This window comes from Rhinolophus sinicus, linkage group LG03 (genome assembly GCF_036562045.2).
Source record: "Rhinolophus sinicus isolate RSC01 linkage group LG03, ASM3656204v1, whole genome shotgun sequence".
In the NCBI taxonomy this organism is placed as follows: Eukaryota; Metazoa; Chordata; class Mammalia; order Chiroptera; family Rhinolophidae; genus Rhinolophus; species Rhinolophus sinicus.
In genome coordinates this window covers 90,814,934-90,837,908 of record NC_133753.1, presented here as the reverse complement: position 1 = coordinate 90,837,908, position 22,975 = coordinate 90,814,934, and positions in this window count along the sequence as shown.

Here is a 22,975-nt window from a genome sequence, read left to right as displayed (position 1 = left end):
TTGTATCTCAATATTGTTTTAATTTACATTTGACTGATGATATTTGATATGGAACATCTTTTTTATATTTCTGCTTCCCATCAACATATTTTCTTTGGTAAGATATCTGTCAGGGTTTTTGGCCCATTATTTAATCAGGTTGTTTAATCTTCTTATTAATGTGTCTTAAGAGTTCTTTGTACATTTTGGATAATGGTTCTTCATCAGATGTGTCTTTTGCAAATATTTTCTCCCAGTCTGTGGCTGGTCTTCTGATTCTCTTGATATTGTCTTTTGCAGAGCGTAAGTTCTTAATTTTAATGAGGTCCATTCTATCAATTATTTCTTCTGTGGATCATGCCTTTTGTGCTGTATCTAAAAAGTCATTGTCAAACCTAAGATCATTGAAATTTTCTCCTATGTTATTTAATAGGACTTTTATAATTTTGTGTTCTACATTTAGGCATGTAAACCATTTTGAATTCGTTTTTGTGTAGGGTTTAAGATCTCTGTCTAGATTAATTTTTTTGCATGTGGCTCTCTAGTTGTTCAGTACCATTCATTGAAAAGATTATCTTTACCTCATTGTACCTATCTCTGCCCTTTTGTCAAAGATCAGTTGACTATAGTTGTGTGGAGCTATCTCTAGGGTCTCTATTCTGTTTCATGGATCTATTTGCTGATTCTTCTGCCAATATCACACTCTTTTGAATACTGTAATTCTACAGCAAATCTTGAAGTCAGGTAATGTCAGTCCTTCAACTTTGTTCTTCTCTTTCGATACTGCGTTGTCTATTCTAAGTCTTTTGCCTCTTCATATAAACTTTAGAATCAGTTTGCCAATATCAGATTGTCATCTTGATAGTATTGAGTTTTTAAAAACCATGAACATGGAATCTCTCTCCACTTACTTAGTTCTTTGATTTTGTTCATCAGAGTTTTGTACTTTTTCTCATATAGGTCTTGTCCATATTTATTTTTAGATTGATACCTAAGTGTTTCTATTCTGGAAGTGCTAGTGTAAATGGAATTATATTTTTAATTTCAAATTCCACTTGCTCATTGCTGGTATATAGGAAAGTGATTTACTTTTGAATATTAACCTTGTTTCCTAAAACCTTCTTATAATTGTTTGTTAGTTCCAGGAGTATTTTTGTTGATTCTTTCAGATTTTCTACACAGATGATCGTGTCATGTATGAAGAAAATTTCATTTCTTCCTTTCCAATCTGGGAATGCTGGCATCTGTCCTACACCTAAGCAATAACCCTGATGTGATGGTATCCACTGGGACAGTGAGAGGGGGGAATGAATAAGGAAAGATAACATACCAATCTAACAAAAGTACATTTACATACGTGTGCAAGTTCCACAGAAGCTGTAAGAGTTCATTCTGTGGGCACTTAAGGATGCAAGCAGCTGTGCTCTTACAGTCTGTTGGTCATCAGGGAGGAAGGGTAGAATGAAAAAATAAAAACAAAATCTGGAGTTTTGAATGTCGTATTGGTTTTTGTTTTTCATGGGAGTGGTAGATGCTGTTAACTGCAAAATAAGGGAGTGGGTTTGCAGCGAGTTGGGTAGCAGATGCCAGGTAATCCAGCTCCTTCTTTGAGCACCTCTTCACACAACTTGCTGGGTTCTGGTGGTAGTAATGAAACCATCTGTACGTGGTGTTTGAAGGGATGAGATAGAAACCTGAAAGAGGCACCACTGGGGTAACCAGAGATCGTGCCACTTGCAGATCCACTCTGATTCTATGATTTGGCTATTTTAAATATGTGACCTAAGTGGAATTATGAGTATTTGTGTTACTGTGGCTGGCTTATTTCACTTAGCATAATGTCATCAAATGTTATCCGTGTTCTTGCAGATTGTAGAATTTCCTTCTTTTTATGAATGATTAATATTCTATTGGAATAGATCACATTTTTTTTTTATCCATTTATCCACTGAAGGACACTTAGGTTGTTTCCATATTTGACCATTGTGAATCATGCTGCAATAAACATGGGAGTGCAGATAGCTCTTTGCAATACTGATTTCATTTCCTTTGGATATAGACCCAGAAGTGAGATTGCTGAATAATATGATAGTTCTATTTTTAATTTTTTGATAAACCTCAATAGTATTTCCCATAATAGCTGTGCCAAAATTTTATAAATATTTATTAAAACCTACTATATGCTAGGCTAGATGTTGTATCTGGTTATATCTACCTCCAGAAATTGGGTATCTAATGTGATGAGGTGTATAATCTTATTATCTTTGGTTTGGAAACATTGCAGAAAATAGCACCAGGAATTTTTATCTGAATACCTCTAGATCTCTAATCCTAATTTTCATACTTAAATGCCATATAGAAGCAAATCACTTCTGAGAAAAGAAATGGAGGGAACCTGCACTTTATAATTCAGTATTTGTTTTTCTTCTGCCAAGAGGAATTCAACCAATCACTAAATGAGTTTTATGAAATAATTCACCAAATATGAGCTAAAAATAGTTCTTGCACTTCACTTGTCAGACAACTTCATTTCTAAGGCAGCTCTGTGATCTTCAGAAGCAATTCATTTACAGATCACAGATGCCCAATCCTGCTTGATGCTGAGGAAGCACATATGCCAGTCTTGCTAAATACAAAAACCTCATGACTAAATATCGTATATGGCAATTGTGTCTGGCTTCCCATCATGGGTATCATAGATAGTTCCTTTGTAAAGCCAGGTCTTTCAACTCTGAGAGACAATAAAAAATCAAATTGTCAGTAAAGAACTTCACATTCTCTCACCCTATATAGATACTATATTATCTTAACCTCCTTTGTAACAACCACTAATCTAATGTACAACGAAATCATCACCAAGGCAGCCACTTTTCAGAGGGAAAATAAGTCCTCTTTCTTGAAGAGCTGTGCAATATCTGAAAATAGAATTTGAAAGATAAAGAAAATAAAAGAGTAACCGATCATCTATAAGGTAAACTAACAAGTCAATAGAGGAAAGCACGGTTTATTTTAAGAGTATTAGGAGCTCATCTAGACATTGATCAAAGACCAGGTGAGCAAATGCTATATCACCTGCTCCAAGGCAGAAAAGCTGATTTAGTGTTAAAGACTCATGTCAAAGAATGGTTACAGTAAAAAGTGATGAGCTGCAACATTTGAAAAAGAAGAAAGGAGGAAAGAACATTTTCTTTTCAAAAGTTACCATATTTTGAAAGGTAAAGTAAGTGGGAAAAACTAAATGTATGGTGCAGTAGGTGCAACTCAAGATCATAGATTACACAGAAAGATTCCTAAAACAGAAAGAAATTTAAAATTTGGGGGCTAGATCGACTTTAGCTATACTCTAATCCAAATTATCTTATTTTATAAAGAAAGGCAAAAAATCCTCAAGAGAATAAATTATCCCCTGAGGCCCGAGAACTGAAAAAAATAACAAAACTGAGACCAGAACTCAGATTGACCTAGAATACTTTGTCATACTTTTCAATCTGGGAAATTTATAACCATACTTTTTGAGTTATATTAGGAATCTTCTCCTCTTTGACAATTTTTCTACTTTTTAATAATACCACTATAACCGAAATGATATTTTTGTTACTGGCTTCCGGTGTATTGCTTGGTTCTAAATTGTTTGGATGTCTATCATTTTCAAAACCATGGGAGTCTTTTTGAGGTCTAGGCTTGCTTTTGTTTTTTGTTGATTTTACTACAATCCAACATCATATATGACACATAGCAAGTGAGCAGCATGTTAGTTAAATTGCTACATCTGTCATTATTTAAATTAATTTCTGTTTAAGTTCATATATCTGACCCAGTTGAGACACTCCAGATTTGCTCAATGCATCTTCTCCTTGATCCTTGGTAGCTTCTTGAAGACCTTCTGGTCACTGCCCCTATGGCAGGACCTCCTATCACTGCTGGCTCTCAGCGACACTTTGAGTGACGGCCAGGCACCTGCAGGAAGTCTGACCATACTGGACTCAGAGAAGCCAATGGCCTCTTTTACTACTTCTGCATTATGATGAACTATCTCAACATGGGGTATGAAATCTGGCTTCTGCAGTAGGTAGCCAAAAGTACCAGGTTACACAAATTGCAAATGTAGTTGGGGGCTGTGAGAATGCCTCTTGGGGTGAAATACGAGATGAGAAGGAACTGGCAGATACATTTCTCTTCCTTCCTCTCCTTGATGAACTGTTCCACAGCATGAGTGGTTCCATATGACCTGTCTAGAAGGAGCAGCACATATTCTTGTGAAGCTCTGGCCAGATTGGGAGCACCTTATATTTGCTTTCTATCCTTCCCTACTTCATTTCCCATTTTCTGCTCAATCTTGCTGCTCTGGGAGTTTATTTCCTAATAAGGCCTTAGTATGTATGTTTGCCACAGGCTCTGTTTCCCAGGGAACCAACCACATCTAAAAGAATTTCATTCTGTAGTGACTCCTGTCAGTTGAGCTTCATGAAATTTCTGAAGAGGACAGTATGTCACAATATCAAATGACCCCTCCTGTGACTTCCTTCATAATACCCATCCTGGTTTTTAGACTCCAGTTTCCTTAAAATGCAGGTAAACCTACATTTGAACCTAATTTACATATATATATATATATATATATATATATATATATATGATCATACTTTATAATTCATAATTGGATTATGAAATATGTCTCAGATTGTCTCTCCATAACTATAGAGTGATTTTTTTACATCACTATTTTAATCTTCCTGAAAATTTTAATACACTCCTTGAAGCATGAATGTCAATGCTGATTGAAATAAATTGTCTCATTAAATCATACTGCTTTTTTTAAAAAAAAAAACAAAAAACAAATATCCCTTCAGTTTATAATTTATCTGCATTAAGGTTTTGCAAAATAACCAGTAGCTGAGCAAAGAGAGATGGGGGTGGAAGTATCTTATTACATCATGCACAATCCATTATCAAAGTTGAGTATAAGCAAAATTTATTATCATATTTGATGTTTGTGTGGTTTCTTTGTACTCATCAGTTCTATTTTTGAATTTTTTTCAGATGTTGAGTACAAAAAAGCCTGTAACTCTTAAATAATTTCAGCCTATTCTATAAGCTCAAACAAATAAGTCTTTTGATTTAAGATTGTTTAATCTCAAAGAGATCAGTATAGAAAACAGATTAGAAACAGTGATGAAGTGGCATTCAAAAGGCAGCTCTATTTAGCTCCAAGCTAAGCCATGGCAGTTCTCAAAAGATGGCCTCATGATGTGAACTGGAATCAAAGAAATGACCCCATTCCTGTGCATTTCAGTGAACTTCTAAATCAGTGGGCGAGTTATCAAAAACTGTTCTTTGTGAAGAAATGAATATGAGTAGATGATAATTTTTATCTCTATTCTCTCAGGAAACTTACTAATGTTTAGAGTGAAAAGAAAATGTAGCAGTCCTCATGTTTTAAAATCAATATTCATACTGACAAAAATGTTTTATTCAAAAACCTGTCTTTCATTGCCAAGCTATCTTAGTTCAAAACAGTAACAACAATAATCACAACTAAAACTGACATCTATTGAGCGTATACTATATGCCAGACAATCATTTTATATATTTTGCAGGTATTATTTTAATCCTTCAGACAACACCAAACAACTATCTCCACTTTACAGAAAAAGAAATGAAGCAATGAACATTTATCTTAGAAATTCCTGATTTATAGTCTTCTGGGAATTTGCTGCCAGAAAATGTAGCTTCCCTTTCTCAAAATTAGAATGATATGATACATAAAAAATAATGTCATATACCTCTAAAAGGCTTTCACTCACTACGGCTATTAAATTGAGATAGGAAAGAAAATCTAAACCATAGAAAGAAGTATACATATATATGTATATATATATATATATACACACATATATGCACATGCATATATGTGTGTATATACATATATATACACATATATGTGTATATATATACACATATATGTATATTGGAATTAATACCAGAAAATATTTTTTTCATGCAAAACAGCCCTCCACACATAGCTAGACTTGATGCATGCCTTAAAATTTTTTTTCAAGAGCACTGTCAAACTAGAAACAGAAAATAAATCTAAATCATAAAAGGATCATTTAACCATGTTAAATATACTATGGAAACAAGAAATATATTTATGTTTGTGCCTTAAGTTTACTTCATTCCCAAGCATACATTGCAGAAATGTAAATGAAGAATGATGTCATTCTAAGTAATTATCTGAGGCAAGTCAAATCATATGAAATACTTTCTAGTTTTAACCCTCAAAACCAACATTTCTAGAAATATTTACTTCAGAATGGCAGTATGTGTAGATCTGCAAATAGGCTCCTCAATGGAAAAAATAAATAACTGATGAAAATTACTTAAAAACTAAACAACAAAAACAACCATTCAAAGTCTCTGAAAATTGTCACAAGGGAATAGAGCCATGGAAGAAGCAGTTATGGAAATCTACCAAATCTCAATAAGAACAGCTAGTCTGTCAGACTTTGAGCTATGACCTTCTCCTTGTGCTGCTCCAGATCAGCATGACAGAATCTCCACTTGAGAAGTGGACAAAAAGACAGGCTCCTTCACTTCTCAGTACCCTATCAAAGGCTATTGTCTCTCACCAGGAAAAGCAGGTTATCAGTATTTCTTATCGTTTCACAGAGGCTAAATTCCAGGTGGGTTTGACAAAGGAGTCTCAGGGTCCATTCTTCCACTTGGTGCCCATTCATAGGGCAGAGACACTCCCCCAGTCACCACAGGCCAAGAACACTGGGTCCCCAATAGCCTTCACCCCAACTTCTCATACTGTGAAGTTTCTACAGAGGAGAGGCAAGTTGGGAAGACCAAATGATGCTGGTCTCACTCAGGATCCTGTTTAGGAAGTGGGATGTCACTCAAAAGAAACTGGCCACAGCCCTGCCCCTATCTTTGGGGTTGTGAATAATAAGTGTTGCTCAAGGGGAAAAATGTCATATTAACAGAATGCACTGAAGCTCATCCCAAAGGAATTGACCTTATTTAGAACTGAGTATGGGGAAGTTCCAGCCTAAGGGCATTCTCAGAAACAATAGAGATGTAGGTGGTAAGCAATTAAAAGGAAGCTGATCACTCAATGAGATCAAAAGGCTAAATTATAGGTGAGTTAGTTTACAAGAAAGAACTCTCCTGACCAGAACAAATTCCAGAAAATGGCTTCAAACACTACTCCTGCAATGGTGTCAAAATTTAATTGGATCAGAGTGTAGAGGATGTCTGAGAGAGAGAGAGAGAGAGAGAGAGAGAGAGAGAGAGAGAGAGATCAGCTGGAAATTTGGGAAATTCACCAATATGTGAAACTTAAACAGCCCACTCTGAAATAATCAATGGGTCAAAGAAGAAATCATATATTTGAAATTAATATTAATATAGAAAATTAGAAAATTGTTTGGGATGAAAGAAAAATAAAGATATAACACCAACTGATGAATGGATCATTACAATAGGGTATGTTCATACAATGGAATAGTGTTTATTAATAAAAAAATGATGAACTTTAGATGCATGCTACAACATGGATGAACCTCGATTAATTATTAACTATTTCCAGCCCTCCTTCCCTCTCTGTAGGATGGAGGTGGGGCTGAGCATTCCAAGGTTTTAATTATGCCTGGTCTGGTGACCAGCCCCCATCCAGCAGCACTTCTAGTGCTCTTATCACTTAGGAATTCACAAGGTTCAGGTGCCCTGCATCAAGCGAAGAGTCAAAGACAAATATCAGAACATGAGCTGCTCCTATGTAGTGTCCTTATCCCTTAGGAAATTATAAGGGTTTGGGGGGTTCCATGCCAAGAACTGGGGCAGACAGCAATATATATTTTCTCTGATCTCACATCTACCTACACTTAAAAACCACTAATTTCCTCTCCAAGTGAGCTAAGCCAGAGACCTAGACACTCACTGGATAAGCTCAGCATCCAGGATTTTCAGATCATAGACATGCCTTTTTAACTAATCAAGGCATGTTTCCATGTAGCCCAACAATCTATGAACTAGGAAGACAAATAACCTGTCCCTTCTGACATCCAATCCAATAATACTACCAAATTATTTAAACATTTCCATTTTGGATAAATATATTTAGTAACATGAGGACGTGCTTACGATCTCTGAAGTAACAATGAGTGATATACACATAACTCTTATCTATACAATACAACTCTTATCTTAACAATACAAACTCTATTTTATTTGTATTAAATAGGGAGAATGAGTGAAAATAGGTAACGTTTGTGGTGATTTTTGTGTTATTCTTTGGATATTAAGAGCGAGGTTTCCTCTTTATTCAGCATTTTCAAAAAGGCTCTAGACAGTAAAAAGAGAAATTCAATTGTTTCGATCTCCCTTGCATCTTTAAGTATTGCCGCAACTCCTTCTCAAGATTTCCAAAGGGCGTAGTGTGAATCCAGTTCTGCTATATATCTGGACTACTACTCAGCTACGGCTTAGGAAAGAGGCTGGTGTTTAGGAAGGTGGGAGGAACAAGTAATGTTGTGAGAGACGTGGTGTGCCCCGCACGTAGAGATGGATTCTACTTGCCTCCAGTGAGAGAAGTTTCAGTGTGACCAGTGAGGTGACTGACCTAGAATTTTAGAAACATAAGGACTGCCGTTTGACACACCCTTTAGAAGTCCACAGGCAAGGTCTTATGGCTGGAGCTTCTCACGTCTGGTAAGGACAAAGGTGCACTGCTGCCCTCTGTGAGTGCTGGACTTCCACTGACCACTAGGCAAAGGCCAGTGTTTCCCAGGATCCAAACATGGACCTGGTGCAAGGGGGTCAGTCTGCAGTCACCTTGTATGAGACACCACCACCAAGACTGCCGGGTACTAAGGGAGCTCAATGGAAGGAGCACGTCTGGAAGGACTGGGGAGATGGCTGTGCAGCCACACAGAGAGAAGGAAGGCTCCACCACAGATATCACAGCAGTCCCCTGAAGATCTTCTCTGAGAAACCCACAAGAGCACCCATAACAAAGAACTAAGGTTGTCCTACCTGCTACACAGAGAGCGAGATCCCAGATTGCAACTGATCCGGTTAATTTTATCTGTTATTCTGGCCCAACTCTAGAGGAATCAGGAGCAGTGTGGCAATCTAGACGGAGAGAAGCCTGGGCAAGATAGATGGCAGTCATGCCCCTTTGTCAGGACAGACTCTCCACTGGAAGGCAGGCAGGTGTGTGTGTGGGGGGTGAATGGACAGTTGGGGGGAGAGAACATCTCACAAAAGAGTTGAATTTGGAATTTTCATTTATGCAGTGGATGCGGATTTAATTACCAAAGAGAAGCTATTTCTGCAACTAACAGAGGAGTTTATAACTTCTAAAAATAATGAAAAAAAACCAGCAAATCTGCCTAGTATATCATTCTCTACGTCCAGAAACTGAACTTAACAGAAAGTTAAAAAATTACCTTCTGCCTACAACCTAAGGAGACCACCTCATGCCGTACACTAGTTATGTTCGCAATTACGTGGATTTTTGTGATACCCTACAACGAATAAAAATTATAAAACAAAAAAACTGCCACTGTTTTAATGTGTATAGAACTACGTGTGTGTGAGTGTGAGTGTGTGTGTGTGTGTCTGTGTGTGTGTCTGTGTGGCAGTATCCGTGTATCTACCTGATGTCAACATAAATGACCAATTCAGACAATTTAGTCCAAAATGTCAAAGGAGATGTCTGGCATGATACAGGTATAAACAACTTTAGCATTGATGGAATTTTTAACATTTCAACCAGTTATTTGAATGTCATGGAAATCAAAATATAGAATGTGGTGACCTAAAATCTTTAGTGAAAGGTTGTGCTTTTCAGCAGCTAGCATTTTGTGCATTATAGATTAATTTGCTAACTAAACAATTTCCCCCTGCTCAGCCTTTTAATAATTCATAGGAAGCTCCTCAGGTGCAGATAAAAAGTTCAAAATAATTAGTTTCAAGCAAATACTTTAGCATACTATAGCATAATGGTTATTTTTGCAATAATCAGTTACTAGATTAGAATACATCTTTCACCCAGTCAAAGATACAAATTAATTATCTAACATTTTTTCTCCACACAAACCACACAGTTATTCTTTCATACCCTGTTGAATTATATAAACCAGCACTTACACACACAGGGGCGAAGGAAACAGTAGCAATACTTGTAAGACATACATTTGCTATGAAATATGAGCTGTTTATTCTCTAAACTCTGTCTCATACTCACAGCAAAAATGTGAAAATATTGCTTTTTATGAGCTTGCTTTTCTTTCCTCCTTTGCATCCTTTACTCTTGCTCTCGCTCTCTCCCTCCCTCACTCCCTCACTCTCTCTGTCTCTACATTTTTTTAAATATCAATTAAATGTGTGCTTCTATTTTACATGATACGAATACATGGAGGAACACAGAGTTGGCTCATCTTACAAAATAAGTCAGTCTTATGAACGAAAAAGATATACAGACAATTACAATTCAAGCTATGCTAAAATAACAGTGCATGTAAGTTTCTCTATATGGGGAAGGAAAAGTAAAATCAATGTTTTCTAGGAGAACTGAGGACAGCTTCGTATACTGAACCTACAACTCATACCTTTTAAATGACACTGCTCTCGTTTGCAGAAAAAGCTAGACTTAATTTATCGTTTTTGTTTCTCATTTATTTATTTAGTAAACACTTATTATGTTGGTTACTCCACAAACTTTTACCGAGGCCCAGCTCCAGGACAGACAAAAAGATAATGAATTTTCTGAAATTTTATACTCAGTTTCAATAATAATGAATTCTTGAAAATTTTCTTGAAAGATTAGTTAACATTGCACAATAGATTTGGAAACTATAAGATATTTTGTTTCCCAACAGTTGAAAAATATTACAAGCTGCCTAATTAAACTCAATTTTAGACACAATTAGTGATAATTCTTTAATATTTCCTATATGTTCTACAATTCATTCATTTTCCTTCACAAATGAATATTTAATCCCAAGCACCATCTGACTGGGGCCAAAGATTTTGAAAAGCATAGTGTTTCTATTTTTGTTTAATTTTGTTTAATTTCTACTTAGATTATGAGATACACTACTTGTCACTAGGGTTACTCATTTTGATGAAGGAAAAAATGCAATGAAATGCTCAACTAATCACATAGATACTGTTCTTTAAACCAACATCGACAGGTTGAAATTGAACTTTCTGCTGGCAGACAAGTGCTACTCCCTGTGGGAAATCTGTTTGTACCCTCCTGGTGGGTGCTATTTTCACATTGGCATATAATCCTTTTCACTATTTAAGAGAAAAATGTTATTATCATCCATATATTAATCGTAGTAAAACATAGCAAGGATAAAGCCCCTGAAACCAAAATACATACATACATTCAGATGATTGCTATTGTGTGAAATAAGGAGTAATGAGGTTACCAAAAAGTCCACTTGTCAAGAAGAAATTATTCATTTTGATCATCCACATGAACAATGCCATATGATCGTAAACTATTTCTTGTTCTTAATGTAATAAAAGAAAACAAATTTAAGTAGCGAAATTATATAATGTTTATAATCCATAAAAGAGACATTTAGTCAGCGAGTGCTATATTGAGGCTGGGCTGTACAAGAAAATTTCCCTATCCTCACCTTCAAAGAAATTTCAGAGTAGTGAGAGATACAGTAAGTGCTAGGATTATGTAACTCTGCCAGAGGAATACATGCATGGAGAGACAGCTTCAGAGAGGCTGAGATGAAGAGAGACAGAGGTTTTCCCAGAGGAAAACCTAGCAACAATATTTATTTAACTAAAATAAGTACTGATATTCTTTAAACTCAACTCTCACAAGCAGTACATGAGGTTGACAGCTCCATCACACTTTTGGATAATATTAACAAATGATTTTCTGTTTTGAAAATTTCCCAAAACACTAAACATTTACGGAGCACTTATTTCAGGAATTAAAATTAGGTGTGCAGAAAAAATACAAGTCCCAGTTTGCTCTCAAAGAACTTCAAATTCTATTTAGAAAGGAGAGATGGAATAACTTTATAAAGGGAACGACTGCAACGTAAGAGATGACAAAGAGTGTGGCAGCTTATAGGCACCATATGTTTGCAGAAAAAGAACACACTGTGCACAGAGGCTTAACACAGAAAGAGGCCACATTTGCAAAACTGAGGTGCAGGATTGTAATGGATGAGACAAGTATGGATGGGGTGAAGGGGGAGCAGAAGCAAACAAAATGGGAAACCACGGCATTCGTGTATATGGATGGTGTTGAGATACCTAAAAGAAGTGTGCCTATTCGAACAGTGCAACACTTTTTAAAAAATCATCCATGAATGTTGATGAAGCACATACTGTGTGCCAGGCATGAGGGTCAGAAGAGGGCAGAGCTGAACAGGCACAACCCCTAATATTTAGAAACTAGATGTTTTTCTGCATGGAAAATATATCTACAACACAAAATATTCTGTGCTCTTTCATGGGTTTAAATTAAAATAATGTGTATAACTGCATATACACACATGTATATATATGTACATTATATAAGCTTGACACACATTATGTAAGTAAATTTTCTCGGTGGATTCATAAATGGATAGACATAGATATACTCACACCAATTCAGCCAATCAGTAAATAATTATTCTGTGCCAGGTACCATACCAGGTATTTTATAAATGACACTTTATTTGTAGTCTCTATAGCTTTAAGAAATAAGATTGTTTGTCATTTATAAATAAGACTTTTATTTACCTTATTTTATACATAAGACTGTTCTCAATAAAAATGAAAATGTATTTTTCCTGAGTAATCTTGTCTACTTTATATATATTTACACTGTTTTTTGAGAACCAAGTTTTTTTTTTTTTTCACAGAAAATGCTTCCAGAATACTCAGCACAACAAAAGTGTCACGAAGATGTAGCTAAGTCTTAACACACTAAAGTTTGTTGTATTGCCATAGCTCATGTGCATCTCAGTTAGAATTTGAGGATTATAAAAATAAATTTAATTCTACAATTAATTATGGATGTAACATTATTTTAGAGAGTAATATATTTTAAAATCAATAAATTCAGTAATATTATAAACATAATTTGATCTTTTTTTCATTAAAACTTTGTCCTGTTTACAAATTATTTGGAAGGAGCTTTCCTACATGATGACGTTATGTAATTTAATTTAATATCCACTGAAGTTTGCAGTTTAGTGTTAAGTTGGGCATTGCCCTAATTATTGTTACTGAGCAGGAAGGAATCTGGTGTAATTTGATTATTTACCAGCAGCTTCAGCAGGTATAGTTATGGAAAGACTTTTGAAGTCATCTCCCTTTTTTCACTCCTGAAAATATAAATGAAGTTTAAAAAATATTGATCTTGAAACCATTAGAGTTTGTTTCTTGCCTATCTTTTAAATTTTTTATCCTCTATTCTTTTCTGGGACAGTAATTGTTCTTCTACACTTGATCATGCTCATTACTCCCTGCCGTAACTCTTTTTCCTTCAGATTATCAAATTACCTTTGAGTTGTATTACAATCACTTTCAAACATATCTATTTCTCCATATTTTCCAACAAAAATACTATAAAACAAAAAAACAAAGTAGTATGAACAACTATTTCATACTATTTCTTCATACACTACCCTTTGCACCCTCCCCTCGATTATTTCCCAAAAAATAACCTTACTGGAAAGATAATTCTAATACACAATGACATTTTTATTCTAAGCCTTTATTTAATAAACAATTGTAAAGGAAGATAAATTGTCTGAAAAAAAATGTTTTCAACTCTTTAAAATCTAATGTTTTTCTCTTCAGGAGCACTTCTAATCTTTCCATTCCTGAGGACAGGAGGTATTTCACATGATGGGTTTTCCTATCAAGAGTGTTCACTGTCATGAAATTTAATATAAAAATAAAATTATCTGGCTCCTTGCTCTTCATTAATTAAAACCTAATTTGTTCTTTGAGGAAGATATGAGTTTTCTTTATTTGGGCTGTTTAAATATGATTGCTTCAAAAATATTTTGAGTAAATGAAAATCCTAACCTGGATGGGAAATGAAATCTATATCAACCTTGCTCTGTCTTAGTTAACATTTAGCTTTGTTCTGTAATGCTACAGATCTCTCCCTTTTATAATTTTCATTCACTTATTTCTTTTCTGATAGCAGACAAAGGATCTAGAGTCAGAAGAAATATATTTTCTAAGTCAAGAGAAAATTTTGAAAATAAGTGGTGAAAATAACAATCTGCTAGCAACATTTTCAGAATTCATAGTAAACATTTTATTGAATTTAATAATCTTTAAATTCAAAGGGTTTATCTTTTAAGTCTCTCACTAGGACATTTAGAGTTTCAGTCAGAGACTATTCATACCAATTTAGGTTCATCAATTTTTCTTTCTAAAAAGGATTTTAAGAACCGCTATAATTACATCATTTTAGAGATGAGGTACTGGAGGAAGGGGTGAGAAATGAGTGTCCCCTTGTTATCCAGCTCACTACTTTCAACATTTGCTGGCAAACAAGGCCCACCTTTGTGTCCCCCACAGACGGGAAAGGTTTACCTGGCCTTGGTAAATCACACTGACTCCTCTTCTCAGGTCATGGTTCGTTCCTCCATGCCCCAGAGCAACTCACCAAGAAAGTTTCCAAAAATGCACTCTGAGCAACTTGATCTCTAAACTTGTCCTATATTCTGGGTTAAGAACACATGTAAGAGAGTTCTGCCCTGATTACTCTTTGCCTTGTAGAAAATTTCCAGAATAAAGCAACTAAAGGATATTAGATTCGTTCTGTGAATCTATGCAGGTTTTAAAATCTTGATTTACTAGTTGCTCCTACAAGCAACTAGATAATTTTACTAAATATCTTGGTTGAAAACAAATGCTAAATTAAGTGCATTTTCCATAATTTCATTGCAATTAAGTTGGTAATCGATTCATTAAACAAAATAGCTTGGATTTGAATCGCAGCTCTGCCACTTAAAATCTACGTAAACTAGGGCAAATAAAACTCTTTGTAATTTGATATTTTTAAGTTTAAATTGGAGATAATAAATTAATTTCATCCTTGTGTTGTTTGAGGATGAAACGAGTCAAAACCTGTTGAATTCCTGGAAGAGACTGACACACATTAAGGACTCAAAGACATAACTATTAATTAAATATTGAATTAAATATTAAATAATATCCCAGTTTCTAGGCTCTGCTTACCCCATTTCTTTGTAGTCCTAGGGTAATAGTGGCCTACGCTTGCAACTGACCTCTGGGTTGGATCACTGTCCTCTATTTGCTCTTTCAGGTCTTGCTTCACCCTGGAACTAGCTCTCCATCTTAGAAGTTATCTGGTGTGGATGCCCTGCTCCTGATGAGCCCTTGACAGATACTTCGGCCCCAACTCAATGTAAATTTATTTTCTACCTCTCATTTCTATCCTTTACAACTGTGTATTATGTTTACATCTTAGTTACTGCCAAGGTATATACATAAGTATGGTATTATTATATGAGTCTTGTCTTTATATCACTCCCTACCCAGTATGTATCTCTGCATTTCAATAAATTTGAATAATCTAGATAAGGTAGACACCAACATTTATATTCATAGATGTTATTGTATATTTAAATTTTTGTGATATGTGCCTCATGAAAAATATTGGAAGAAAGCACATCAAATATTAACAATGATTATATCGGAAAGATGGAATTTTATTACTTTTTTTTTGCCTTTACGATTCTTTTTAACAGAAATTTTTTGGTGTTTTCAAAAATGTTTATAAGAAGTATATATTGCTTTTATAATCAGAAAAAAACTACATCTATCCAAATGGGCTAACGTTATTTTATAATTGTTCATGGTTTTGGACCTTTACTTAGGAACATTAAGCATACCGAAAGACATCATGCAGTACCTACTTAGGAAAATCCACTGTTAAGTCTAATCCAAATTCAAATAGCCCTTTGAACACAAAATTGTGCCTTTTTCTAGAGGAATCTTACATTCAGAAATTATTTTATTTAAAATGTTACAATTTGGAAATGTGAGGCTGGTTAGTTCATTACTTTACTTAGTCTTTTGTTACATCAGGTCCCCCAGTGATTTAAACCACTGTATGGGAAGTATCAGGTATTATCTTCAAATCTCCCACTGTTCTTTCATAAACAAATAGTAATGATGATAATAGTAATAATAGTAATAATAGTGGCATCTATTATTTATCATTTGGTTACAGTAGACATAATACATCATCTTAATTGTTACTGCAACCCAATAGAATGTTATCATCAATTTATAAATCAGAAACATGTGCAAGAGGAATTAACTAATTTATATGAGCTCACAGTCCTTCAAGTGGTAGGACCTACATTCAAAAGGATACAATACAAAAAAATACAATACAAAAGAAGATAATAAAGATACCTGAATTTTTAAATAAATGCAGTATTTTGTCTTGTGGAAGACACTATGAAATCCTTAAAGAATGAGGAATCCATATATTGTACTCTGGCAACAATGTGTCTTCTACAAGGATATATGTTCTTTCTGTTCTAGATTTGTACTAGATATGAGAGAGCTTGTTCTAACCATGAAAATGTTTCATGAGGCATAAAAGCTACCAATTATGTCATCAACTACTAAATTCAAATTTCCCTTCTTCCACACTCCCCATAGGCATGCCCTTGACAAACACCACAGCTTGAGCACTTCTAAAAGCATCTCTGAGAAAGAATTATTGTATTGTATGTTAGGATTTGAAACATTTAAAAATCATTTCACTTCTTAAAATCATGTCTGACATTTATGTATGAGAATGTGCCACCTGCTGTAATGAATTGATCAGAAGAGAAGGAAGTAAAGTGAACCAACAGAGCAAGAACAAGAGGTCATTATGAAAATTAATTGCTTTTTAGAGCAAACTCAAGAACCTAGAGACTGGGAATTAGCTCCCACCCAATTGCCCCCAAAGAATCCAAACTACAGTGTGTGTGGGCGTGCGTGTGTGGGTGTGTGTGTGTGTGTGGGTGGGTGTGTTCCACCCTAGAGAATTAGTTTCTTAGCTCTCTCATTCACCACCACCACAAAAGGGTGAAAGAGAGACAGAGAGAGAGAGAGAGAGAGAGAGAGAGAGAGAGAGAGAGAGGTTAGATTTGTCTTCAGATCTATTGCGAAAGTAGCTTAGAAATAATTTCAGACGTCCCAATACCACTGAAATATAACCAGTACATATTTGCATGTTTAAAATTGCTGTTTAATTTTTTTTTTTCATTTGATAAACATTTAAAGAATGTCTCCTGATTTGCACTGTGGGAACCCTGCAGGGTACTCCTTGGCCCATGGTGCAGCGGGGGATGCAGGCGCATCCCCGGGAGGTACCAAAACGTATGCCAGGAAAGATGCAACTGTGGGAACAGGAGCGCCCGTCCAGCCTAAGGGACAAACTTCTGAGGAAGTGGTGCCTGAAGATACACCTGGCTCAATCTCAGACTGGTCTTCAGTGCCCCTGAGAACCAGCTGTGGCCTCCGCGGTCCACCATGCTACGGGACCTCACAGCCCAGCGCGTCTTCTCTGGGCCTAGATGTAGCGGTCACATCTTCCGGAGTCGGCATAGCGAGCGTGCTGCTCTTTAATTTTTGAATGGCTGCCCTATACAGCCTGAGATAAAAACTTTTTCTCCCCTGAAGGACAAGGATTGTATTTTTCTTTCCCTTTTAAAGAACATATCAGTAGTCATGTAAATAACAAATTGCTTTCCAAAAAAGTTTATTTTTTTTACTTTCCAACAAGAAGTATGAGTTAATCTCATTCAAGCTTTAAAAATTTATATTGTTAATTATCATTAATTTGATAAAGATTGTATGTCATATCTGTGTTAATTTGCATTTCATTTCCTTTACTAGCAAATAGGTTGCATTTTCATGGATATATCAATTATATGTTTTTTGTGTGTTGAGAATTACCTCCAGATGTGTCATTTCCATTAATTGTGGGTTTTGACATTTTCTTCAGAATATCCTCATACACTACCCTGTTTCCCCCAAAACAAGACCTAGCCAGACCATCAGCTCTAATGCGTCTTTTGGAGCAAAAATTAATATAAGACCCGGTCTTATTTTTCTATAATATAAGACCAGGCATAAAACATTAATATAACATAACATAACATAACATAACATAACATAACATAACATAACATAACATAAACGGGTCTTATATTAATTTTTCTCCAAAAGACGCATTAGAGCTGATTTTCGGGTCTTATTTTTGGGCTAGGTCTTATTTTCGGGGAAATGCAGTATTGAGACATATGTTATCTAGTTGACTTGTTTACTACCAATAGTAATTTTATTTTCAACTTGTAGCTTTAATTATTTATATATACACAAAATTTTAATATTTTAGGTCAAATCTACTAATCTTTCTTTTTATGATATATTTTATGGCTGTTATACCCAGAAAGTCATTCCCATCCAGAGATGAGGCAAATATTTACCTACATTTTTATCCAGCTTTTTAATCTGTTCATTTTTTTTCACATTTAGCACTTTAATACAACTGGAATTATTTTTTATGAATGTGTGAGAAATGAGTGTATATTAATTTCTTGCTAACTAGTCTAATTTCTCAATATATTTTATTGAATAAAACAAAATTTTACCAATTATGATATTCATTAAATATTAAATGTCAAATGAGAAACCACAAAAGAAAATCATGTGCACTCATCAATGAATCAAATATAATCAAGAGAAAGCCATCAAGCTTCCTCCTAGGACTTTGTTTAGGCAATTCCATGATGAATTTACTACACTTCTGGATCTGGCTTTCTGCCTGACATACCGTGTTTCCCCCAAAATAAGACCAGGTCTTATATTAATTTTTGCTCCAAAAGCTGCATTAGGGCTTATGTTCAGGGGATGTCATCCTGAAAAATCATGCTAGGGCTTATTTTCCAGTTAGGTCTTATTTTCAGGGAAACACAGTAGTTCAAATCCTGATTTGTCAACACATCAGAAATAGATTTTCCTCCTAGGATTGATATATCTAAATCAAACTCACACAAGACTGATATACAAAGCCAGATGTCAATGGATTCATATACAGTGAGAAATGTAACTGTCACAATAACCACACACTCATGTCTCTAGGATCACTGCATTCTTTCTGTAAGGCAGACTGGCACATAGCTCAGAATGGCAATTGAAAATGGCAGGTGGGGAGTACGACTTACTGAGTTAATCTGAAGAACTGTTTGAGTTTTTGTCATTAGGCTACTGATGCTTTAAAATGTATGCAATTGTATGGCTTCTTTATGGTGATTTTATATGCACAATTATGTGATGATTTCACATTTCAGCTCTCGAAGGGCAAGCGAATTTCCAAGTTCACAGGAATATGATTCATTTTGACACCAATATACTGATAATAATGTTTTATCTGCTTTTTTTTTTTTTTTTAATCTGTCTGCTTCTTATACCAGTTCAACTCTCTTTTAAGTATGGTAGTGGTTAAATATGTTTTAATATGTGGTAGGGGAATTTTATTTTTTACTCTCTTCTCCTTTAAACTATTTGTAGCTGTTTTTGTCTCTTTTGTACTTTAAACAATTTCAGAAGCACCTGAGCTTTTGAAGAGGAAAAAAATAACATTTGAATATATTATTAAAATTCAATTAAGTAAATAAATATTGAAAAAACTAAGATATTTAGACTCCCGGGCCTTCCTATTCACAAACACGATTTGTCTCTTCATTGACTCAATGTTTTTATCTTAATAAAATCTTTTTTTTATTCAGGCTCTACATAATGTTCTACTATTTTATATTATGTATTATAGGTGAGATCCTTTTCATTGTAACTTATTGCTGGTATCCAGAAGAGTTATTTATTTAAAATATCCCTTTGAAATAGGCTTATATCCAGGCCATTTGTTGAAGTGTCATTATACTCTACCCATTATGCCCACTAGAGTCAGTTTCAACCAGATGCTTTTATTTCAGAACAAGGATTTATGACCATGTACCAGGTACAACATGAACCTCTGAAGAAATAGAGATAAAGAGCAGCTTATAAGGATGCATGAAGGCAACGTGTTCCAGTGAATGGGGAAAGATGAGAAGAAGAGTAGTGAATGAAAGAGAGAACGCTGAAAACAGAAAGAACAAATACCCAGCCTGAGATTTAGCACATTTACTATGCGGTTCTTTACAGATTTGTGTCAAATCACTCTGCTTACCTTCAGTTGTAGATTTGTGTGTGGCTCCTGGCTAATTAGTACAAGGGCTTTGTCACATTTGATTCTCAAAGTGTTGCACTTTTTAATTTTCAACAGATATTGTACGATTTTAAAGACTTACCATTCCAAAAAGACTTGACTCTAAGCATCACTGTTCATATATGTTTGAATTTCAAGGCAAATAATATATTTATGAATATGGAGAGATCACACAAGAATCACAGATATCCAAGTGGAAGATAGAAGACGAATAACAGTGTTTCCTACCTTCAGCAGTTGTCAAGCAATAATTGATCACTTTAGGATGAAAATGTTGACAATGTACAGTATAAGGAACCATGAGCTGTGAAACCAATAGGTAGTTGGTTGAAACCAATAGGACACGATAGGTAGTAAAAATAAAATTTTATATATCTAGGGTCTAAAGAATGTTGGCATTTAACTAAACAGAATCGATGCTATTTCCATAAAGGAAGTTGCTACTTTAAGAAATTGTCTTAAACCACTCAGGCTGTTGTAACAAAATATACAGATTACGTAGTTTATAAACAACAGAAATTCATTTCTCACAGTTCTAGAGGCTGGAAGTCCAAAATTAGGGTGCCAGCATGGTCACCTGTGGGCCCTCTTCCACACTGATGGCTTCTCACTGTATCCCCATGAGTCAGAAGGGATCAGGGAGCTAAGCTCATTTATGAGGCTCTGCACTCATGACTTAATCACCTCCCAAAGGACCACCTCCTAAAGATCATGTCACTGGGCAACGATTTAGAATAGGAATTTGGGGGCACAGAAACATTCGGACCAAAGCAGACATACTGATCTTTTCCAAATAAAATACTTAAAAAAACAAACAAACAAACAAAAAAAAACTATCCATTTAATTAGTGTTAATTTCCTTTATTATCCCTGAGCCCAGGAAACTTTCAGATTTCATTGCACTTTTTGTCTGCAATTCCTCCTTGTGTACATTCATAAATAAATACATTCCCGAGTAAGAAATTCTTCTAGATAACGTACATTCACCTTTCTATCTAGTCTAATGTGACTAGTATGATAATGCATACTTGAAAAACATTCTAGCAAAATGTGGGGAAGTATTTCTGGGGTATCACAGAACTAGTGAAGAGATTTCAGCTGCTGGTTTGCTGGGGCTGTACTTCTTTGTTATGTTATTGAGGCTGCTGTGTTTCTAATGTGAAAAGAAAATTGAATAATGCTGTTCCTGGGCCAGCTTCTGGATTTTGGTCAATACATATTTTTAAATTTTCCAGTACAGAGGGGGATCCTGTACATTTATTTGACATTTTGCTGTTGAACTTTCTAGGAATGTGAGTGTTTATGTATGAAGAGCATAACAGATTATAAAACCTGGGTGTAATAGACACAACATACATTTTTGTAGTCCATGAATTAATATCAAATGATATTTTAAACTCTGAATTGAAGTCACAGCAAACCACCAAATGGTCCTTCAACCAAGTGTTACATAATAAGCAACATTATTCCTACAAGCCTTTTCTGCTATCAGTGATCTGGCTTAGATTTAAGTAGCCCAAAGACCAGGAATTCACTTTTTTTTCTTTTTTTTTTTTTCCTTCCCTTTTCTTTTTTCCCTTCCTTTTTCTTTCCCTTTCTTTTCTTTCTTCTTTGCATTACTCCAGAAAAATCCACATGTTAAATTGTCTACAAACTAACTCAGAATTTAAAATAGTAGTAAGATATAATGTGAAGCAGAGATATGTATTATCTGGAAAATCAAGAAATGTAGGTTTTCAGCTAATCAGTCTGTATGGTTTTCAAATTTCCTCTGCAAAACAAAGTGGTTGGATGAAATAATCAATGCAAAGATATTTTGACATTGCCACATATTCATACTTAATGGCTGTTGAATGTTGTAGAATAAGAATCTTAGGGATGAAGCAATGGTCATCAAATTTACCATGATAAATAATTATATGCTTGTGCTTATATTAGGATCTGAGTGTGAATAAATAAAAATTTGAGATTGTTAAACAAAATTATTTCAGCCCTTCGGTTTTCATTTTCTTTTCTAACTATGTATTATGTGATCATGTGAATTATGATAAATTTGTAAATAATAGTTAATATATTATACTATGCCACAATATATGGAAATACAGCCTCCAAGAAGAATTCTTCTAATAGCAGGGTGAATATAATCAAATCAAAAACTGAAGTTTGAATTTATATCACCTTCTTGTTTGTAGAAATCACCTTCTAAGAAAATAGCTTGACCCTTGAAAGGCAATCTTTGGAATGTGTAGTAAGATACAGGGGAAGTGTTACCATTAGAGTCTTAATTTTGCTGACTGGAACTCTACAACAGTACTTCCTGATTCTAAAGAAAATAAACAGTTTATACACTGAGCTCTGCTGAAGTAATTTTCTTCATTAGCACAATTTTCATCTGACCCTGAATTGACCCTGGTGCTCTAATTACCTTAAGTTTAAGTATAATTGTGAACATACGGTAAATGAAGAATACATGAACCTGAGTGAATTAACCAAGTCAGCTATGTAAAAAATACATTCTTCGAGGTCAAACTAAACTAATATGTAAATACATAATGATTTTCACCTCCAGATATAGAGGTTATTTTCTCCCACAAAATAATTACTATCACTCTAACTTCATAAGTATGCATTGTTATTGCTTTTTAAATCGAGCTGATTTCAAATCTTGCTTTTCCTTCTATTTTATAAACCTTATTATAG